The sequence below is a fragment of the Hibiscus syriacus genome, unplaced genomic scaffold, assembly GCF_006381635.1.
Source record: "Hibiscus syriacus cultivar Baekdansim isolate YM2019G1 unplaced genomic scaffold, ASM638163v2 tig00003721_pilon, whole genome shotgun sequence".
Lineage (NCBI taxonomy): Eukaryota > Viridiplantae > Streptophyta > Magnoliopsida > Malvales > Malvaceae > Hibiscus > Hibiscus syriacus.
This window is the reverse complement of record NW_024061981.1, coordinates 3565343-3585623: the sequence shown is the minus strand read 5'-3', so window position 1 is coordinate 3585623 and position 20281 is coordinate 3565343. Positions and strand designations below refer to the sequence as shown.

The 20281-nt window shown below is 34.1% G+C and overlaps 1 pseudogene; it reads right to left on the bottom strand.

The window, feature by feature from the left end:
* Nucleotides 1–14462: 14462 nt before the first annotated feature.
* LOC120182758 lies at nt 14463–19383 on the bottom strand (annotated as a pseudogene).
* Nucleotides 19384–20281: the final 898 nt, after the last annotated feature.

Sequence of the window (20281 nt, the reverse complement as noted above, 5' to 3'; positions counted from 1 at the left end):
AAATTTATTAATATAATTTTAAGAATATATATATATATATATATATATATATATATATATATATATATATATATATTCATTTTTATAAATAAATATTTATTTACTTAGAAATATCATAAAAGGATTTCTAGGTGCTTTAAGACAACCAATTTCTTAATATTAAAAAATAAATAAATATTAAACTTTAAACAAATATATATATATTTATATAAAATAATAATTAAAGTAATAATTTAAACATATCGAAAGCAAAAAGATAGTAAAAAAATAAATTGCAATTAAATAGTGACTAAAATAAATAAAATTAAAAATAACAGAAACAAAATGCAAAATATCAAAATTTAGGGAACCAAGATGACTACACGCGTGGTTTGATCCTGCACGAATTTACATAAAAGTCCCTCCCCAAAACGACGTAGTTTTGGGAGGGTATAAATGCCTCCTAACCGGCCCTAAAGAGCTAAGTGCTCTCATTTTCTCATTTCGTTTCTCTCTCTAGAGATAGAGATAAAAATCTCTCTACCTTCTCTCTTCAAATCCCTCACCGGAGGGATAAGAGTTCCGGTCGACAATCGTGCTCCGGCGCCGACCACACGGTGGCCGAAAATTACAATATTACCCCCAAATTAATGCTCGACTTTCCCTCGTCCTAAATCCAACCTTCGTTTCTCCTAACAACCTTTAGATTTTCCTAGATCTAGGTTTTTTTACCTTCGATGTATGGATCTTTGGCGGTTCCACGGTGGTTTGGAAGCTCCTCGGTGGTAAGTTTCTTTCTATTTCTTTTCTTTTTTCTGTCAATGGTTGCTTGGTGTTGCTCCCGTATATCTCTCTATTTTGTTTGATGTCAATATCACCGTTCTTGTTCTCCGTTCTTGTTCTCTTTTCTTTTTTTTTCTATTTTGCAGGGAACGGTGGCTTTTATAGCCACCACGGTGCTCCTCTCGGACTGGTTAAAGAGTGGAAGCTTCGGTGAGTCACCAAGGCTATGCGGTGACTCACCATATAGCTTCAACGTGGGGTTGTTTCTAGAGTCTTCGGCAAGGCGTTGTGGCAGTGGTAGCGTCGGCAGCAGCTAGTTGGACCATCTGGCTTGGGAGACGTCAACAAAGGCGGCTGCTGGGAGCTCTTGGATAAGGCGGCGGCTGGGAGCTAGGGTTTAAAAACCCTAGTAGTAACCCTAAATGGGTTTTAATTCTATTAGGCCTTCTGGGTTGGCTAGACTGGGTCTGGGTTATAAACGGGCCTGGTTATTGGGCTCCGGGATTGGTATTTTTGGGCTTGTAACAATATTTGTATTTATTTAATAATAATAATAATAATTTTAATAATAATAATAATTTTAATAATAATAATAATAAAATGAAATGAAAAAATTAGTGTGTACAACTGCCCCTCTTTGCTCATTCTTGTGTTAACAAGAATAGAGCAAAGACGAAAAAAACAATGGTTTTTTTCATTTGGCTTCTTTTGAGTAGGATGAAAATATTGAAAACATTTTGTCCAAAGGTCATATCATCTTGCACTGTAGGTCTTACAGATGACCTGAAATATTTTAAACATCATGCCCTGAAGGGCTTACAGATGACCCGAAGGTTTCGAAAACATCATGCACTGAAGGGCTTACAGATGACCCGAAGGTTTTGAAAACATCATGCACTGAAGGGCTTAAAGATGACCCGAAGGTTTTGAAAACATCATGCACTGAAGGGCTTACAGATGACCCGAAGGTTTTGAAAACATCATGCACTGAAGGGCTTACAGATGACCCAAAGGTTTTGAAAACATCATACACTGAAGGGCTTACAGATGACCTGAAGGTTTTGAAAACATCATGCACTGAAGGGCTTACAGATGACCCGGAGGTTTTGAAAACATCTTGCACTGAAGGGCATACAGATGACCCGAAGGTTTTGAAAAACATCATGCACTGAAGGGTTTATAGATGACCCGAATGTTTTAAAAACATCATGCACTGAAGGGCTTACAGATGACCCGAAGGTTTTGAAAACATCATGCACTGAAGGGCTTACAGATGACCCAAAATATTTTACTAAGTAAGAAACTTTGAAAATCGTTTTCTTACTATTCAACAATTTTTTTTTAGAAAAGATTGAATGAGAAACTTTGGAAATTGTTTTCTCATTTTTTGAAATAACTTGGTTGATTGGGTAACATGCACCAAAATAATACTTCTTTTGTGGATTGCGTCCATCTATTCTTTAGATGTTTGCGTGATTTCTACATTCGAGGTTTTGAATTCTACCTTCTTCTTATAAGGTATCATGAATCTTCTTTTTTCATACGAAAATCTGAAGAAAAAAAACCTTATGTTTGAATGCAATCAAATGTATCAATGTAATGCATTGTTTATTATGAAAATGATGTTCTTATAAATACATGCATGTTGATGCAATCTTCATTTGACTTCGTAGTGGTGGACTTTGTCTTCCTTCACTTGATCATTTATTTCCAAGGTTACCTCTGGATATCAGTGTAGCAACCTATGTCATAAAGCTGAAGAACCATTTGATCAACTTGTATCTTTGTGTCTTCTTTGTCTCATGAAAGTCTCAGAAGAAATGTTTCGTTTATGGAACTTTTGTTGTAGTCAGAATTATGACCTTGATGCTCCATTTTGTCTTGGATAAAACCAACTTTCTTTGTTTGGACTTGTGCAGAAATCCAATAAAGCTTTCATCTTTGAAAAGAGAATCTATCATCTTTGAAGAATGTAGATGTAGATATGCTAAACTCAGCAGAGATTAATTAAGAGAGTATAGTTTATTATGATTTGACACTTGAAACGTATCACAAGGAGGATTTTATCCTAATTCCTTTCATGTCTCCACATCTAATTAGATCTCAAACAAGGAAAACTTGGACCATATCATGTCGAGATGCTTAACAACAACCTGTCGTTCAACCATTGTTGGCTGCACTAGTTTCTTGTTGCTAAAATTCCAGCTCCCCTCTGTGGAAAGAAATATTCATCATATCTCACTTCTAACCTTGGGGTTGAAGAAGATAGATTTTATCTTGCATCCATAAATGGAAATACCATGTGATTGCAATATTGGTTCAGTACCAGAATAACTGGTTCGTAAAACATTTGACAACACATTCATCATTTCATGTGGTTTCAACTTAGATGTTTGTAAAGTATTTGACAAACATTTATCCTTTCCTGTGACTTCTGCACATATTTCTGGTCAGGGAAGCTCTTTAATAGTGTTCAGAATTTTTGTATGCTATCACAAGACCACTTGAGACCAAAACTCAATGGGAATACAAGTGAGATACTGGTATGACAAAAATATTAGTCAAATTCACGAGATATGTTAATGCTGAATTGAATAAGAGATACCAACTGCTTTTGATATCATATCTGGGAAGGACAAGTGTGATATCGATCACGTTTTCTTCCATAATGAGTGTTGTAGGAAGTAGAAACACATCAGCTATAGGAGCCATGTACAGAAGGGAGTTCATGGAATTCTTGCTGATAAACCAAATAGATGAAAACTCAGTTCACCCTGACTGACAATGATAAGCCCAATAACAACGGGAATAAGGTTAATATACATAAATCAAGTCTCTCTCTTCAATGTCATAAAGTAAGAAAAACTGATGTGAAAAACAATTTTGTAGCCTCAACAGCATGATTGAAACTAATTGCCAGGAATCTCAAATAAATATTTCCAATCATCACCGACACACAAAATACAAAATTCAAAGCCAAGATTTTGAGGAACTGAACCCTAGATCGAGTAGTCTGCCTGGGGACCATCTTTATCCATGCAACCGTGATGTAGCTTAACAATGAACACGCTGTCATGTGACACATGGTTAAGAATATTGGGTATTTGAAACCATACTTGCTGAGTAAATATTTGTTCAACACTAGGACCCTAATACAACTGCCTAATGAACGAAGCAATTATGTATAGTCAGCTTGACTGTCACTGCTTCACCATTTTCATTCTTCATACATTTCTGTCTTATTGGAAATATTTTCTCAAAGCAATGATCTTTTCACGTGATATGGGACTTCAGCATGCCCCAACATTTGCTGATACAAGCGTTCAAAATGCGTCAACATTCATGATTATGATTGAAATGGGCTTTCAGCATGCCCCAGCATTTCCTTCTTGCTAATATGAGCTTTCAAAGATGCCCAAATATTCATACTGATGTGGGCCTTCAAAATTCCCCAAATGGATCTGTCTGAAATAGTTTTCCAGAATGCCTCAATATTTGCTTTTTGTTGATGTGAGAAAAAATGCCCAACATGGATCATTTCTGTTTGAAATAGGCATTCAAAATGTCTCAATATTGTCTTCTTACTGAGATGAGCCTCCAAGAATGCCCAAATATTCATATTGCCATGACCCTTAAAAATACTTTTCATAGATGCCCCAACATTCTATTTCTATTTGAAATGGGCCTTCAAAATGTCCCACATGGATCTGTCTGAATTGGGCCTTCAAAATACCCCAACATTCTAAATTGTAAGACTTACTCTCAATGTTTGTTTGATTTGAATCTCATGGTCCCCACGAGGTCCAATTTTGACAATGTATTGTTATGGGTACTTGCAGCTTTATCCGTGCCTCAAATCTGTTTATCTTGAATACTCTTATTTTGATGTCACTAAACAACAGTTGTCAAGTAACTTGAGGAATTCTCTTCATGTTGTCACAAACTTAAGAAGTAATCAATCATTCTAACGGAAATGTCTGAGATATGTGCCTTTTCTGAATGAGGTGCCCATTTTTTATATCTGGAGGGATCTAATCAGACAGAGTGGTATAAATCGCTTGGTAATTCATTCCAGGTCGACACAATGAACCTTGTTTTTAGTGAAGGTTATTTCTAGAATATACTTTTCTGTGGGAGAGAAACCAATTTATGTGAACAGTAATCTTATTTTGATGCAATAGCAAGACTACATATAAAGTGGTACATGCTCTTGAAAAGTCCGCACTCATGCAACATGTTGATTATGATAACTACTCATCTGATTATGAAGTGATCCTTCAGGATGATTTCACAAATATTGATAGTTCTTCTGATACCAAGGAAATCTTGAATTATGATTCTGATGAGGAGAATAAATTGTTATACTTGACGAAAATTATACTCAGAGGCCGAGGCTTCAATAGCCATGGAGAGATGTGGTCTGGATTCATCAATTGCAGAGTTGACAGATTTTATATGTGTTGCTCAAATGGCTAAGGCTGCTGACGCACTTCTTCTGGTAGAAGATAGAAAGCCATTATGCAATAACCCCATTTACAAGGAAAGGTAAAACTCGGGCTATGATTTTTGGAAAAGGAAGAAGCAGAGGAAGCTTGAAAAGAAGCTTCTTAATGAAGATGATCATGCAGTTCATCTTCTAAATCTAATGATTGGTTTTGGGGTTCTTACTGAACCAGATTAGATAACTCAGAGAACACTTTCAGAAGATGCTATTGGGCCTCCTTATTTCTACTACGAGAACGTGGTACTTGCTCCAGTTAGTGTTTGGACCGAAATGTCACGGTACTTATACGATATAGAGCCATAATTTGTAGATTTGAAGTATTTTTGTGTTGCTGCACGGAAAAGGGGCTATATTCATAATCTGCCAATTGGGAACAAATTTCCTCTTATTCCACTTCCTCCACGTACCATATATGATGCTTTTCCATTGACAAAAAATGGTGGCCTTCCTTCGAGTATCCAAAAGTATATTCTTGATGAGTGCCAAAAATGGAATCTGGTATGGGTTGGAAGGAATAAAGTTGTTCCACTTAAACCTGATGAAGTGGAAATGCTTCTAGGTTTCCCTAAAAACCATATACAAGGAGGAGGATCTGCTATAAACATGTTCCCTGGTGGTATCAATGTCCTGTCTCTTTTCTCTGGGATCAGTGATACAGAGGTTGCCCTCTACTGTCTTGGCATACCTTGTTGTCGGTGGCATCTCGTGTAACAACCTTACCAGAAGAAATAAACATCATTTGGTTCAGTTGATGGTAAAACTGGTTATTTTTACTTTTGGAATCATGTAACCAAGGTTACCCAATATGAAAGGCATACAAGTGTAGAATTTGTTCCGATGTCAAATTTAAGTTCAACAATCTTCTGAAGGATATAATGAATATAATCCTGACAAGGAAAATGATCGATATGGAAGAAGCAGCAATGATGCATCAAGACCTGAACTGGCATCTTGGTATAACCAGAGTGCAAGTAGTGGACTTGTTCATTCCCATAATACACCTTAATGGGACTTATAGCTCTGTAATGTAATCTTCTAGGGGACATGGATTAGTGGCTGGGGAAAATAATTTGTCTGGTAATGCTTATCGCGTTCAGCATGAGATAAGTGATAATCTTTATTGATAAATTATGAATAACGTCACAGGAGAGCGTCATAAGTTCAATTCTCCAAACTTTATGCCTTATCAGACCACTTGCTTTCAAGAAAGTGAAATGCTTCATCATTATGGCCTCGTTCATTCTTTTTCTTCAATAGAGGTAGAATAGGCAACAACTTGCTTCAAGGACCTTTCTCATTTGAGACTGTCCTGTTTGAAAATGTTTTCCTCCTTTCTTTATCGAAGAATGAAAGAATTTTATAAAGTGTTGTCTATCACAGATTCATAATAGAATCAAATCATAAGCATGAATTTAATGAATATCAAATAAATCAATTACACTTTTAAATCAAAAATCATAGTCCTATGGCAAGTGTCAAAATTATTGACTGATTTAGGGATTAGGTTGATTCTGGTAAAGTAAGGACTGTCAGGTTGATCCAGGATATATGTATCTTTGAACTTTCACTAACTTGAAGAAATGGTTGTTATGTTCATCTCATAGATACTTCTTGGTTCCAGAATCTCAGGAACGTCTTTGGGATGTGCAGTGCTTCATCAAGAGCTTAAGATCATCTCTTATGACGTTGTTGCACCATTCGATATTTGAGCTACCTTTTTAGCTTTTCAACTCAAATCCTCATTTGGTTTCAAGATGTTATTTAAAAATTTACATCTTGAACCCCCTTTTATAATTTTTCATATCATGCATTAAAGATTTAAAAAATAATTTGCAAATAAAAATCAATCTTGAGAGGCGGAATGAAATCTGAAGATAATCTCTTTCACATAGAAATCCATGTATGATTAGAATGAACTTTTTATGTATGTAACGCAGGATAGGGCTCATGGTTACAAAAGAAAGGGATAAAAAGGCCCAAACAAGTGTAAGGGTAATTAAACCAAGGATCAATTCATCCTGATGCCTTTAATCTTGCTTTGCTTGACTTGGATCTGCTTTGCTACTTGTCATTCTTCTTTTGGATCCTTCTAGACTGTCAATTTTTGGGTTCATTTCCATTTTCTCATATCTTCATCATTTCTTGCTCTTTTTGTTGAATATGAATCTTTGAACTAATTGCACTGGATCAACCTTGTAGCTTGAGGGTTAATGAGTCACCTATCTTGATTCAATTTTTTTTGAATGAGTATAGGACTTCAATTACTTTGAGCACCTCCTTTTCCTCTTGCATTTTGGAAATTCTTTCATTTTTCTTGAATGGATTGAACTTCAAGCACTTTGTATTTGACATACCTTGTAGTTCAAAACTCTCTTCATTTCATGAAGATTTGCCTTCGTAATTGACAATCTTTATGCCTGTGAGCAGATATCATTCTTCTTGCCCCCCAATGTGGAGGGTGATCCTTGGTTAAGGTTGAATCAGAAAAAAAAAATTATAGGCTCAAAAGGGGACAACAAGGGATGTATATATATACATATATTTGAAAGGATAAATGAAACAATGCCGTTCGTTATCTAATACACATAAGTCTTTGTAAAAAGAGGTATCCCCAGGGGGATGAATATTCAAGATTAATCTTTATTTACATGAAAAAAATGTAATTAATGCATGATATAATTATTCAAATCAATCCATCTTTCTTCTTCTTTGAGTATGCCTCAATCACTCGAAATTATCTTTTGATAAGTTGATCCATTATGCCTCATCTCGTCTCTTCTTGCAGGAAGATTCACGGATAATTTGAAAGTTTGGTTCTTTTTTAGGTCTTTTGGTTCATGATGGTTTTGTATTTGGAAGGACAAATGTGTGACTTTTGAAGTCATGTATATAGTGGAGGGTAACGAACCAATCAAGTCTACCCGAGAAGGTAAACATCTGGATTTGGTGTCTCAAAAACAGGTAGAGATGTGACTTCAGAGTCTCAGATAAATGTATGTCAGGATTTGGTTTTTGTAAGGATCAAGTAATTGGCGTTGTTCGGGATATGGAAGGTATAATTTTACCACTTGCTAAAGATCTATAATTCTTGAAAAAGAATATTTAATCTACTTGATACTCAAAAATTTCAAGATTAAAATTTAATTTCTTGCTAATAACCTTACAAGCAACTCAAGTTTATTTATCACAACAAGACAGAAAATGGAACAAAAAAAAGTTCAAACAAGATGCTGAAAATAGAAAGTACTATAGTGGTAGATAACAACTTCCACTTATTTTGTATCATTACTCCTCTAATGTTGGGTGTATAATAGGATCAAGGTCATTATCCTCAGTTTCCCCCCATTTCTTGATCATTTCTTGTGTTAAGACTCCCTTGCCAACAAGCGTCTCTATTTCTTTTAACAGTGGCCAACAACTCCCTGTTGAATGTCCCTTCACCCCCAAGTGAAAATTACAGAAGCTATTTTGATCATAGCAATGGGCAGAAGGGTTTGGTGACACTTTGGTTGGTCTTGGTGTGATGTATCAACCTTTAACCAAATGAGGGTACAAGTCTGAAATGGAAGTTTGGAACACTTCCAAATTTTTCCTTGATCGCATGACTTTCTTTGGTCAATCCGAACAACTACTTGCACTTTTTCTTTTGCAATTGCGGGGACTCTAGATGCTACATTCATTCACATCATCAGCTTTTGTTTTTTGATACGTCGGGTTTCTGGATGTGACTTTTGAGTTTCCTTCGCTGATTACATTTTCAATTAATTCTCCATTTATTAATAAATTCTTGAATTCTTTCGTCGGATTTGCCAGCATTAACTCGAAGAAAGGAACGGGAAGGGAATCCCGAAACATATGTGATATCTCTTCTTCTAATATGAGAGGTTGAACTTATACTGCCACTCCCCTCAATCTTAAGGCATACTTCTGAAACCCTTCATTGGCTTTCATCTTGTCTCCTTAAAGATCCATACGTGTTGGAGCTAAGTCTTTAATATATCGATATTGTCCCAAAAATGCATCAGCTAGATCAACCCATCTCTTAATATGTTCTTGGGTTAACTGATTGTACCAGACTACTGTTGGGCCAACGAGGCTATCATGGAAAGAATTAATTAACATATCATCAGAACTTAAATATCCTTCCATTTTTTTTTTGCAAAATATTCTCAGATGGATTAGGGGACAACTGGTGCCATCATATTTCTCAAAATCAAGCATTTTGAATTCATGGGGAATAACCAAATCTGGAACCAAGCTGAGCTCTCTTGCTTCTAGTTCTTTGTGGGAGGCATTAACACATTTCATATTTCTGATTGCTTCATACATCCTCTTGAATCTCTCCTCATATTGTGAATAATTAACGAGGCTATTCTTTGGGTTCGATTGGGATGTCCCAGGATATGTTATCATTCTCGACTCTTCAATCTGATAGCATGGTGGCTCTTTATCAGTTATCTCTTCTTTATCAGATGCTATCCCCTGACTAATTTGATTTGATCCATCTGGTACTGAATGTGATGCTTCTTTCCTTGTATCTTGAGGTAACCCTGTCAATTGTTCTGGCCACTGATCTTGTAGTCCCTCATAAGATTGCTCCATTATTTTCATGATGATGTTACAGTAATATGAATGAATGGTCTCCATTTTGACTGTTACAGAACCCTTCATGAATTATTTATATGTTTTTATAATTAATGTATATACCAATACTTGAATAAATAAAAAATGTAATGTAAATGCAAAAAATGCATAAATACAAAAATAAGAATGCAAACTGTGCAATGCAAAAGTAAACATAAAAGTATGAATACAAAATGAAAATGCAAAGATGTAAAATGCAAATGCATGTATGAAAAGGTGTTACTCAAGAATGATCATCTTAGAACAAATTTCATTGAACACAAAAGTTTCTGTGCATCAAACAAAACTTTTACATGTAGGGGACGACTTTTGTCCTAACTTTAACAAAACTTTACATATAGGGGATAACTTTCCCATTTTCTTCTCTAAAGCCAAGTTAGTCTATCAGCTTATGGGCCATATTGCTTGTCTGGACTGCAACTTATTCCAATACATTCTCTTTTTCCTTCATCTTCTTGTGTAAATTCTCGGAGTTGCTCATTTTCCTTTGTAAGAGAACCTTTGTGTTCAAGAAGTTTTTGGACAAGATCTTCATATATGTTGCAGTTCTTTTTTAGTTTGGTGACCCCTGTTATCCACTCTTCTGGGGCGTTTCCTATGCCAGTATTTTGAAAGGCTTGACTGACCTTCTAGAAATCTTCATGTATGGTTTCCATTTTGGTGCTCAATTTATCAATTTCGATCTTTAAATGACGTATTTGAGCCTTAAACTTCAGCAAATCTTCTTCTTTCTGGGTGCCCTTACTGATGATATTACCTTTGAATACTTTTGGTATTAATCTAGTATGACCTTCAGTTACCAAACTAGGTCAATCATTTATCATAAATTGTAAGGTTCCATGATCCAAAAGACTTTGGACTCGACGTTTGAAGGCAAGACAATTCTCAATGGTATGTCCTTGAGCGCCGGCATGATATTCACAATAAACGTTGATGTCATACCAATTCAGATACGGAGGTTGGAACGGTTTTATATAGTACGGAGCCACTTCTCGTGCTTCAAGTAGCTTCTCATATAACTCTTTATATGATATAGGGATAGCATCAAAATGAGAACCGCCTTTTGTCTTGAATTGAACCTGAGTTTTAGACGTCGGGAGCAAATTAAATTTTGATGATTTCAGATTGCATGATTTCATCTCATCTTTAGGAGCTTTTACAGTTGTCACCGTTTCCTTGGTATCTCCAGATAACTTTTGAATACGAATAATGATTGTCTGTAATTTCTTAAATTGGTTAGGATCATAAGTCCATTGCATATCTGAGATTGCAGATTTATCTTCATTGAGCTCTCTCTCTTTTTGTGTAGGAATCTCTTTTCCTTTGGCCAAAACAGATATTCTACCCATCATCTTAGACATTTGCTCTCTTATTTCTCGTATCTCCTTTTTCTCTTCAATGGGCATACGATCTTTAGGAGCATATCTTTCCTCTATCCTCGGAGTTCCCTCAGAATGTCATTCCATGGTTGCGTCATATTTTGTTCGATCATAAAACTTTTTTTCCATTTATGAAGTCTTTCCAATTTGATGAACAGTCTTTCAATTCAACACCTTTTGGTTATGCCATGATCATGCAATGCAAACAAAAGAAATCAATATAAAAAAGTTAAAGCAAAATAAAATGTATAAAAATGAGAAAGGAAAAAATAAATTGGTTAGTACCAATTAATGGAAAGAAAAAAAATTCTATCTATCAAGGTATAAATCCTATCCTCATGCTTTCTAGTTCCATGCTTTGTTTGGAAAAATTAACCTAACTGCATGATTTCTAGTTCGCATGCATTTATTCAAGAAAAAGAAAAGAAAAGAAAATAAATTAAAAGCTAGAGTTTATTTCTCCTTTGTTTATACCTACGGACAGAATTTCGGCATAGCTTCAGATCGGAAGAGTTTCTAGAGTTTATTATATGCAGAGTTTCATATCTAAGAGTAAAGGTACTCAAACTGTCCTTGTTGGTGCCCCCTTGGGCTGCCAAACCCTCAATCCTAGTCCATCACATACTTAAGTGGATTGAGTTCAATTCGAGGGGATACATTTCTCTATGTCTGACACGGAGAATAAATTCTCACGAAGACATATAGCATATGGACCCCAAAAGCTACTTGCTAGGTCTGACACGGAGAATAAATTCTCACGAACTCGTCGCTTTCACTCCCACTTAAAAGGGACAAGCTTGATTATAAAGCTTATGTTATGCAATGCAAGTGTTGTGTATGAGGAGAAATATTCAAACCTTTGACAAACAATTAAAAAATGAAATTTAATACTTGAAAATAAAACAAAGTAAAGAAGAATATATATATATATATATATATAATAGTATAAAAACTATAAGTATATAAAAAATTTGAAAGAAAAGAATTATAAATTAAATAAATATGAATTTTTAATTTCTAATTTATTGAGACAATTTATAATTGATTTTAAAGCTTGACCAGGTCCACAGCAGAGTCGTCAAACTGTCGTAACCGATTTTCGTCCGGGCACAAAATTTTTACTTCTTGGCGGGAAAACTAAAATGAATAAATAAATGATTTTGATTTAAAAATTATTTTGGGAGTCGCCATCGACCTTTTTGGGTTAGGTAGGTCGAATACCTAAAAATTATCTTTTAAAAGAGTTTTTAAGAAAGCATCTGTTAAAAGATAAATTGGTCTGCGTTTTAACCAAAAATTCATTCTTTTTAATAATAAAAAGGGATTCGTGGTCGATTACATTTGAGTAAGGATTAGCACCCCCACAATGCCCAAAATTGGTACTCATTAATTATAAATTGTCACTATTATTGGAAATTTAAAAATTCAAAAATATATTTAATTCATAATCCTGTTATTTCAAATTTATTAATATAATTTTAAGAAAATATATTAATATATATATATATTTCATTTTTATAAATAAGATATTTATTTACTTAGAAATATCAGAAAAGGACTTCTAGGTGCTTTAAGACAGCTCATTTCCTAATATTAAAAAATAAATAAATATTAATAAAACATTTCTATAAAAATAATTAAAATAAATTAATATACATAATTTATATAAAAATAGGATATTTATTTATTTAAGAATATCAGAAAAGGACTTCTAGGTGCTTTAAGACAACCCATTTCTTAATATTAAAAAATAAATAAATATTAAAATTTAAACATATATATATATATATAAAATAATAATTAAAGTAATAATTTAAACATATCGAAAGCAAAAAGATAATAAAAAAATAAATTGCAATTAAATAGTGACTAAAATAAATAAAATTAAAAATAACAGAAACAAAATGCAAAATATCAAAATTTAGGGACATAATTCAAATTTATCATAAAATGTAAATACTAATAGTGTATTTTAACCATAATTATTAAATGGTGATTAAAATAAAAATAAATAAAATTATGAGGGACTAAATATGGTATTTACCCTAAATATTTAATGAATATTAACAGGGACTAAAATAAAATAAAATAAAAATTATGAGACCAAATTAAAAGGTTCAAAATTCAATTTCAATGACTAAAATAGAAATTTACAAAACCAGGATGACTACGCTCGTGGTTTGATCCTACGTGAATTTACCTAAAAGCCCCTCCCCAAAATGACGTAGTTTTTGGGAGGGTATAAATTCCTCCCAACCAGCCCTAAAGAGCTAAGTGCTCTCATTTTCTCATTTCATTTATCTCTCTAGAGAGATATATATAAATCTCTCTGCCTCTCTCTTCAAATCCCTCACCGGAGGGATAAGAGTTTCGGCCGGCAACCGTACTCCGGCGCCGACCACACGGTGGCCGAAAATTACAATATTACTCCCAAATTAACGCTCGGCTTTCCCTCGTCTTAAATCCAACCTTCGTTTCTCCTAACAACCTTTAGATTTTCCTAGATCTAGGCTTTTTTTTACCTTCGATGTATGGATCTCCGACGAGTCCACGGTGGTTTGGAAGCTCCTCGGTGGTAAGTTTCTTTCTATTTCTTTTCTGTTTTCTGTTGATGGTTGCTTGGTGTTGCTCCCGTATCTCTCTCTGTTTCGTTTGATGTCGATATCTCTGTTCTTGCTCTCTTTTCTTTTCTTTTCTTTTTTTTTTTCTATTTTGCAGGGAACGGTGGCTTTTATAGCCACCACGGTGCTCCTCTCGGACTAGTTAAAGAGTGGAAGCTTCGATGAGTCACCAAGCCTATGCGGTGACTCACCATATAGCTTCAACGTGGGGTTGTTTCTGGAGTCTTCGGCGAGGTGTCGTGGCAGTAGCTGGTTGGACCATCTGACTTGGGAGGCGTTGGTAGAGGCGACTGCTGGGAGCTCATGGATAAGGCGGCGGCTGGGAGCTAGGGTTTAGAAACCCTAGAAGTAACCCTATTTTGATTCTTTTGGGCCTTCTGGGTTGGTTGGACTGGGTCTGGGTTGTAAACGGGCCTGGTTATTGGGCTCTAGGATTGGTATTTTTGGGCTTGTAACAATATTTGTATTTATTTAATAATAATAATAATAATAATTTTAATAATAATAATAATATAAAACAAAATGAAAAAATTAGTGTTTACATAAGTGTTGTCAGTTCGGCAAAGGTGACTGTCTGTTCGGTCGCAAACCACAATCACCAGCAATGGTACCGTGATAACAGCCCTGAACAAGTGAACCACAGTCCACACAGTTGCAAAGACGAGAGCAACTGCGAAAAGGAACAGTTGTAGCCTTCCATGGCCAATGAGGAGTAAATACGACCCTAACTGGCCGATTTAAACTTCCCCACCCCCCCCCCCAAATGACCCCTGACCAATTGGATGGCCAAGGACAGCGGTGGCGCCTCACAGCGTGAAGGAGTTTTGATTTGGTTCTCCTTACTGAGAAGTAAACAACATTGACAGCTTAGCAATGACAAGAGTGAAACTACAATGCAAGGTAGTTTGTTTAAGGCTCACCGACGTCCACAAATCGACGAGAACAACGATAAAAAGGGAAGGAAAAGAAAAGAAGAAGATTAGGTGTAACTGGAAGAAATTAAAAGGACTAGGGTTTGTGATTAAAAAGAATATGAGTAAGTCACCAACTAAGTCCCTATAATCTTTAGAGTTTTCACAACAAACTACAGTTTTTACATTTAATGCAAATTAGTCACCAAAATCAAATTAAAGATTTAAGACAAAATTTCCAAATTTTAAGTTTTCAAATTTAGGGAAAACTGGGCTGTTACTATAAAGGTTTAATTGAAGACCTTAAGAAGATACTACACCAAAACTTCAAAATGAAACACTCAGGGGAGATGAAGTTTTTCCTTTGGCCAAAAGTAATGAGATCTAAGGAAGAGTTTCTATTGAATCAAAGGAAATATGCGATGCAATTAATTGATGATGAAGGGGTAAGAGTTATCAAACTTGCAATGAAACCTTTTGAACAAAACATTATGTACACTTTAGAAGAGTATGATGAGAAATTTCAACAAAACAGTGAAGACGAATTGCTTGAAAACAAATCAGTTTTCTAAAGACTGATTGGTAGGCTTATTTATTTGACTAATACCATATCAGACATTATTTTTTATGTTCATTATTTGAGCCAATTCATGCAGTGTCCTAGAAAATCTCATTTAGAGGCAACACTTAGAATTGTTAGATATATTAAGAAGAATCCTAGACATGATTTGTTACTGGTAATAAAAGGGGATAAACAGTTGGTTTCATATTGTGATTTGGATTGGACTTATTGCTTGATGACAAGGAGGTCGACTTATTTTTTGCGTTCAACTAGGAAAATCATTAATATCTTAGAAGTCGATGAAACAAAATACAATTGCTCATTGTTCTACAGAAGCAGAATATATGAGCAAGGTTGTTGTTGCAGCAGAAGCTATCTAGTTCAGAGATTTACTAGCAGAACTTGGGATTACAGACAAAACACCAACTAAAATTTTTTAGTGACAACAAGGCATCAATACAAATAGTTGTGAATCCAGTTTTCCATGAGCATACCAGGCACATTGACATTGATTGTCATTTTATTTTTGAGCAGATACAGAAAAGTCTTATCATGATAGAATATATAAATTCTGCTAATCAATTAGCTGATGTTCTTAATAAGTCCTCGGGGTACAACATGAGTATTTAGTTTTAAGTTTGGGGTTAAAGATATTTTTACCCACTAACTTGGGGGAAAGTATTGAAATTATAATTAGGAAGTTATTTTATTACTTTTGTTAGCTATTAGTTATTTTATTAATAATTTGTTAATCTATTGTTATCATGAAATTATAGGATGTATATACGGTTTGTTTGTAACTGGGGAAAGTAATGGCAATATATTCTATGTAAACCCTTTGCTAGTTTTAACAGGATATCAAGTCTAGAATTATAATTGCTATTCGTAGATATATAAAGTATGTAAAGAAATATAACTATTTTGAAAATATATTTGACAGTATATGAGACTCTAGAGATCGATCTTTATTAATGTAAAACTTTATGTAGATATTTTGATTGATAACGAAAAAATATCTTCATACACATAATATATATAGTTAGGATCCGCTTGCACTTGGCGTAAAACTTTTAGCTTTGCAATCTTTTAGAATCGTTAGATGAAGGGAAACAAAATGCTGAAATTAATTCCTAGTTTTTAAGTAAATATCTTTTTGTTTCCCACTGTTAATCTTAGTCTTTGATTTTTCCTTCATCCAATGATTCTAAAAATGTGTAAAACTTTTTGGTTTGACACTATGTAATTGGATCTTAACCATATATATATATATATATATATATGAGGTTAAGATCCACTTACACCCAATGAAAAATTAAAAGTTTTACACCTTTTCAAGACCGTTAGATGAGGAAAAATCAATGTCTGAGATTAACTCATTTTTTTTCCAGTGAATATCTTCACATTTTCTACTTTTAATCTCAGCCTTTGATTTCTCTCATCTGTCCTAAAAAAGTGAAACTCTTAATTTACACTGGATATAATAGGATCTTGCCTATATATATATATCCACTTACACGATGTAAAACTAATAAGTTTTACACCAATTTATAGCCATTAGATTTAAATAAATAAATGACTTAAATTTAACTAAAATTTATGACCAAAAAAATAATATTTCTTTAACTTATTGCAAAATATTATTTTTAGGGTTAGAGTTTATGATTTAGGGTTTAAAATTTAAGCTTTAGGGTTTGGGGTTATATATATATATTTATTTATATCTACTCACACTATGTAAAATTTAACTAAATAAATGGCTTAGACTTAATTAAAGTTTATAACCAATAAATAAATATTTTTAACTCAAAAAATAATATTTTTTTCTTTTTTTAGGGTTAGGGTTTATATTAGGGTTCAAAATTTAAGCTTTAGGGTTTGGAGTTTATAGTTTAAGATTTGCGATTTAAGGTTTTGGGTTTATGATTTAGAGTTTAATGTTTATTATTTAGGGTTTGGGGTTTGGTGAAGAGGTTTTAGGGTTTGAGATTTTGGAGTGTATGGTTGAAGATTTGGGATTGGGGTAAAAAGAGATATTATTTTTATGTGAGTTAAAAGATATTTATTTATGGATTATAAATTTTAATTAAATCTAGGATATTTATTTATTTAAATCTAATGGCTATAAATTAGTGTAAAATTTATTGATTTTATTAAAAAAAATGCTTTATCATGTTGTAAAGATTAAAAAAAAAAACTTCAGTTTTACCTATAGAAGAGTGATTTATTTATGATATGTGGTACGAGTATGCTGTCAGCATGCTGTAAAATTAAAGAAAAGTGAGTGCAGTCAATTATTTTATGTCCCAAACTTTAAAGTCCAGTCTTTTTTCTTCTTCTTTAAGCCAAATCACCAAACAAATTCCACCCTCCTCTACTGATTATGAATCATATGCCACACCTCTTCTTTTCCCCCTTTCTGCTCCTCATTTTATTTATAATCGAAAATATAATTCCTTTTTTATTATTTAATAGTTACTTTTTACTCTTCCATAGTTCTAAAAGAATAATAAATTAATGAAGTAAAGAACGCATGAACTACGGTGGAGTATAATATTGAACTCAATTGCATTGATTTGAAGTAAAAATGGACCAAATTGCAAATGATGTAATATCTCCAACTTTTTGATGTCAGGATTCGGTCAACAACACCACCACCAAGACTAATAAAATTTTATATGTAATTCCGACAAATCATCTTCCCTTGTCTAAAAATCAGGAATAAAATACCAATCGGTCCCAAAATGCAAAAAGTAAAGGGGCAAGTCACTGAAATATAGCATATCTGGATCCAAGTAACACTCATGGTTTCCTACCTCAACCTGCTGTTGCAGTGACTGGACATAGTTGATAATCTTATCAAGCATCACAGCTTTCCCAGTAATCTAAAACAACTAAACCGCATCGAATAATCGAGATCCATTCTCTTTTTGAGGAAAGAGTCTACTATGAACCCACGACCCTATACTTACCTTACTGCAACCTGGTACAAGTTCTTGAAGCTATCTGATTCATTCACTTGTCTTTTCCCTTCTCACCTGCAATCATGAAGATTACCGGATCCGATACGATGTTAAGAACGCTAAACATTGTTCTTTCGTTTTGAAAACAGTAATAAGTTACCCTATCTGCCAGGCTGTGACTGTTGGTAGCCTGGCCCCTTCTTGCTCCAACATGGTCGTAATTCTCTTTAAGAGTTTCCCCGGTTTGAGAACCGTCTTTGGCATGCTTTGCATGAATTTGCGCCTGTAATTTCTTCGGTTTTATGTTTCTTTGCAACGTGTTCTTTTGGAACATCAGACTTCTCCCAAAGGATCATTTTGCAGCTCCTCATCGGCATTCTAACATGAATAACAAAGCCAATTTACTAAAGTCAATGGTGGCATTGATAATCACCATGCTTGAAAGTTTTGATTCTATTGTGATTGAATCAAGTGGTTCGATTCAGGCACCAGTTTTCGACACATTCCGTTTGGTGCAGCCCTTACAGCTCGCAACTCTCACAAGATTGTGTACTATTTGTTGAAACCCTTTCAATGGCGCCATCATGATTCAGAGCATAATTTGGACCACCCCGGTTGTTGGCAAACTGGCTGGTTTGTGGCAGACTCATCGGACCAACCGTTTCCGACAAATTTCCACTACCGAATCCCGGAAGCTTTGGCACCAGCTCAACAAAGCTCAGATTAGATTCGCAGTGGGAAAAGTGGGAAGTCCCACAAATTCCCTGATTCTCCATGATAAGAGGGTAATGAGAATTGGCAAATTCAGTATGAGAAACCACTGAAGAACCTACAGGGATTTCACTCCGGCTCAGTGAAACAATGGGATCCCAATCAGAACCAGAGAAAGGATCCGACAAATTCGAAGGCTTGTAATACATGGATATCGAGCTCATTTCCATTCCATCAACTTTGTGACACAAATGGTTCATCTCTGAGGATGAACAATTCATAAGACTCTGGTGTTTAAGCCCCAATTCATCATCACCACCAATAGCCATGCTTATATTCCAATCCTAAAAACACACAAATTCCAAAGGAACTCAACATATAACGTAGAGCTGAGCTAAGAACATAAAACCCCGATCCTAGATTCCATGTTCAATTTTTAAAAGAAACATTAAATTCAGACTGAACAATGAACTAAAAGTGACAGCTTTGCTAAAGAACAAATAAAGTAAAACCACTAAAATACTCCTAAATGAGAATAACAAGATTAACCCAGATATGCCAATCTCATAATATTAGAAATGAAGAGAATGGAAGAAAACATTTGAAGTAATAAGTTGTTTAAAGTTCTGAATCAGGACCCAACAGCTCTCCAATAACCAAGAAAATGAATTTGGGAAAACCCTTTAGAACGCTATCAAAGCATCAAAATTCTAACTTAATTATGCAATAACTGAAATGGGGGTAGAGTCATTCATAGTGCCCCTAATTTTGGTATCTTGACAGTTACCTCTAAAATCATCAAATGTTTGATGAGCATTTGTATAAAACAAAGCATCAAAATCCCACCTTTTTTTTATGCACACAGGAGACTGTTTGATGTATTAGGTAAGAAAGAAAGATTAAAGATTGAAACTTTGCTCGTTTTTTAAAGATAGACTAACTACTTCCCCACTGCTCTTTGCTCCTAAATTAATACAAAACCTAAGGGTATGTTTGGTTTTATAAAATATTATTTTTTAGAAAATAATTTTATTTTTATGTTTTTTCAAAAAAAAAATTAAAAAACATGTTTGGTCAATATAAATGAAAACTTGAATCCAAAAATAAAATAGTAAGTTCAATTAATTTAACATGTGAGTTATGCAAATATAAAAAATAAAGTTGATAAGAAAGTTCATAACACAAAATTTATTTTAGTTTATAATAAGAATATAATGTTATATATAT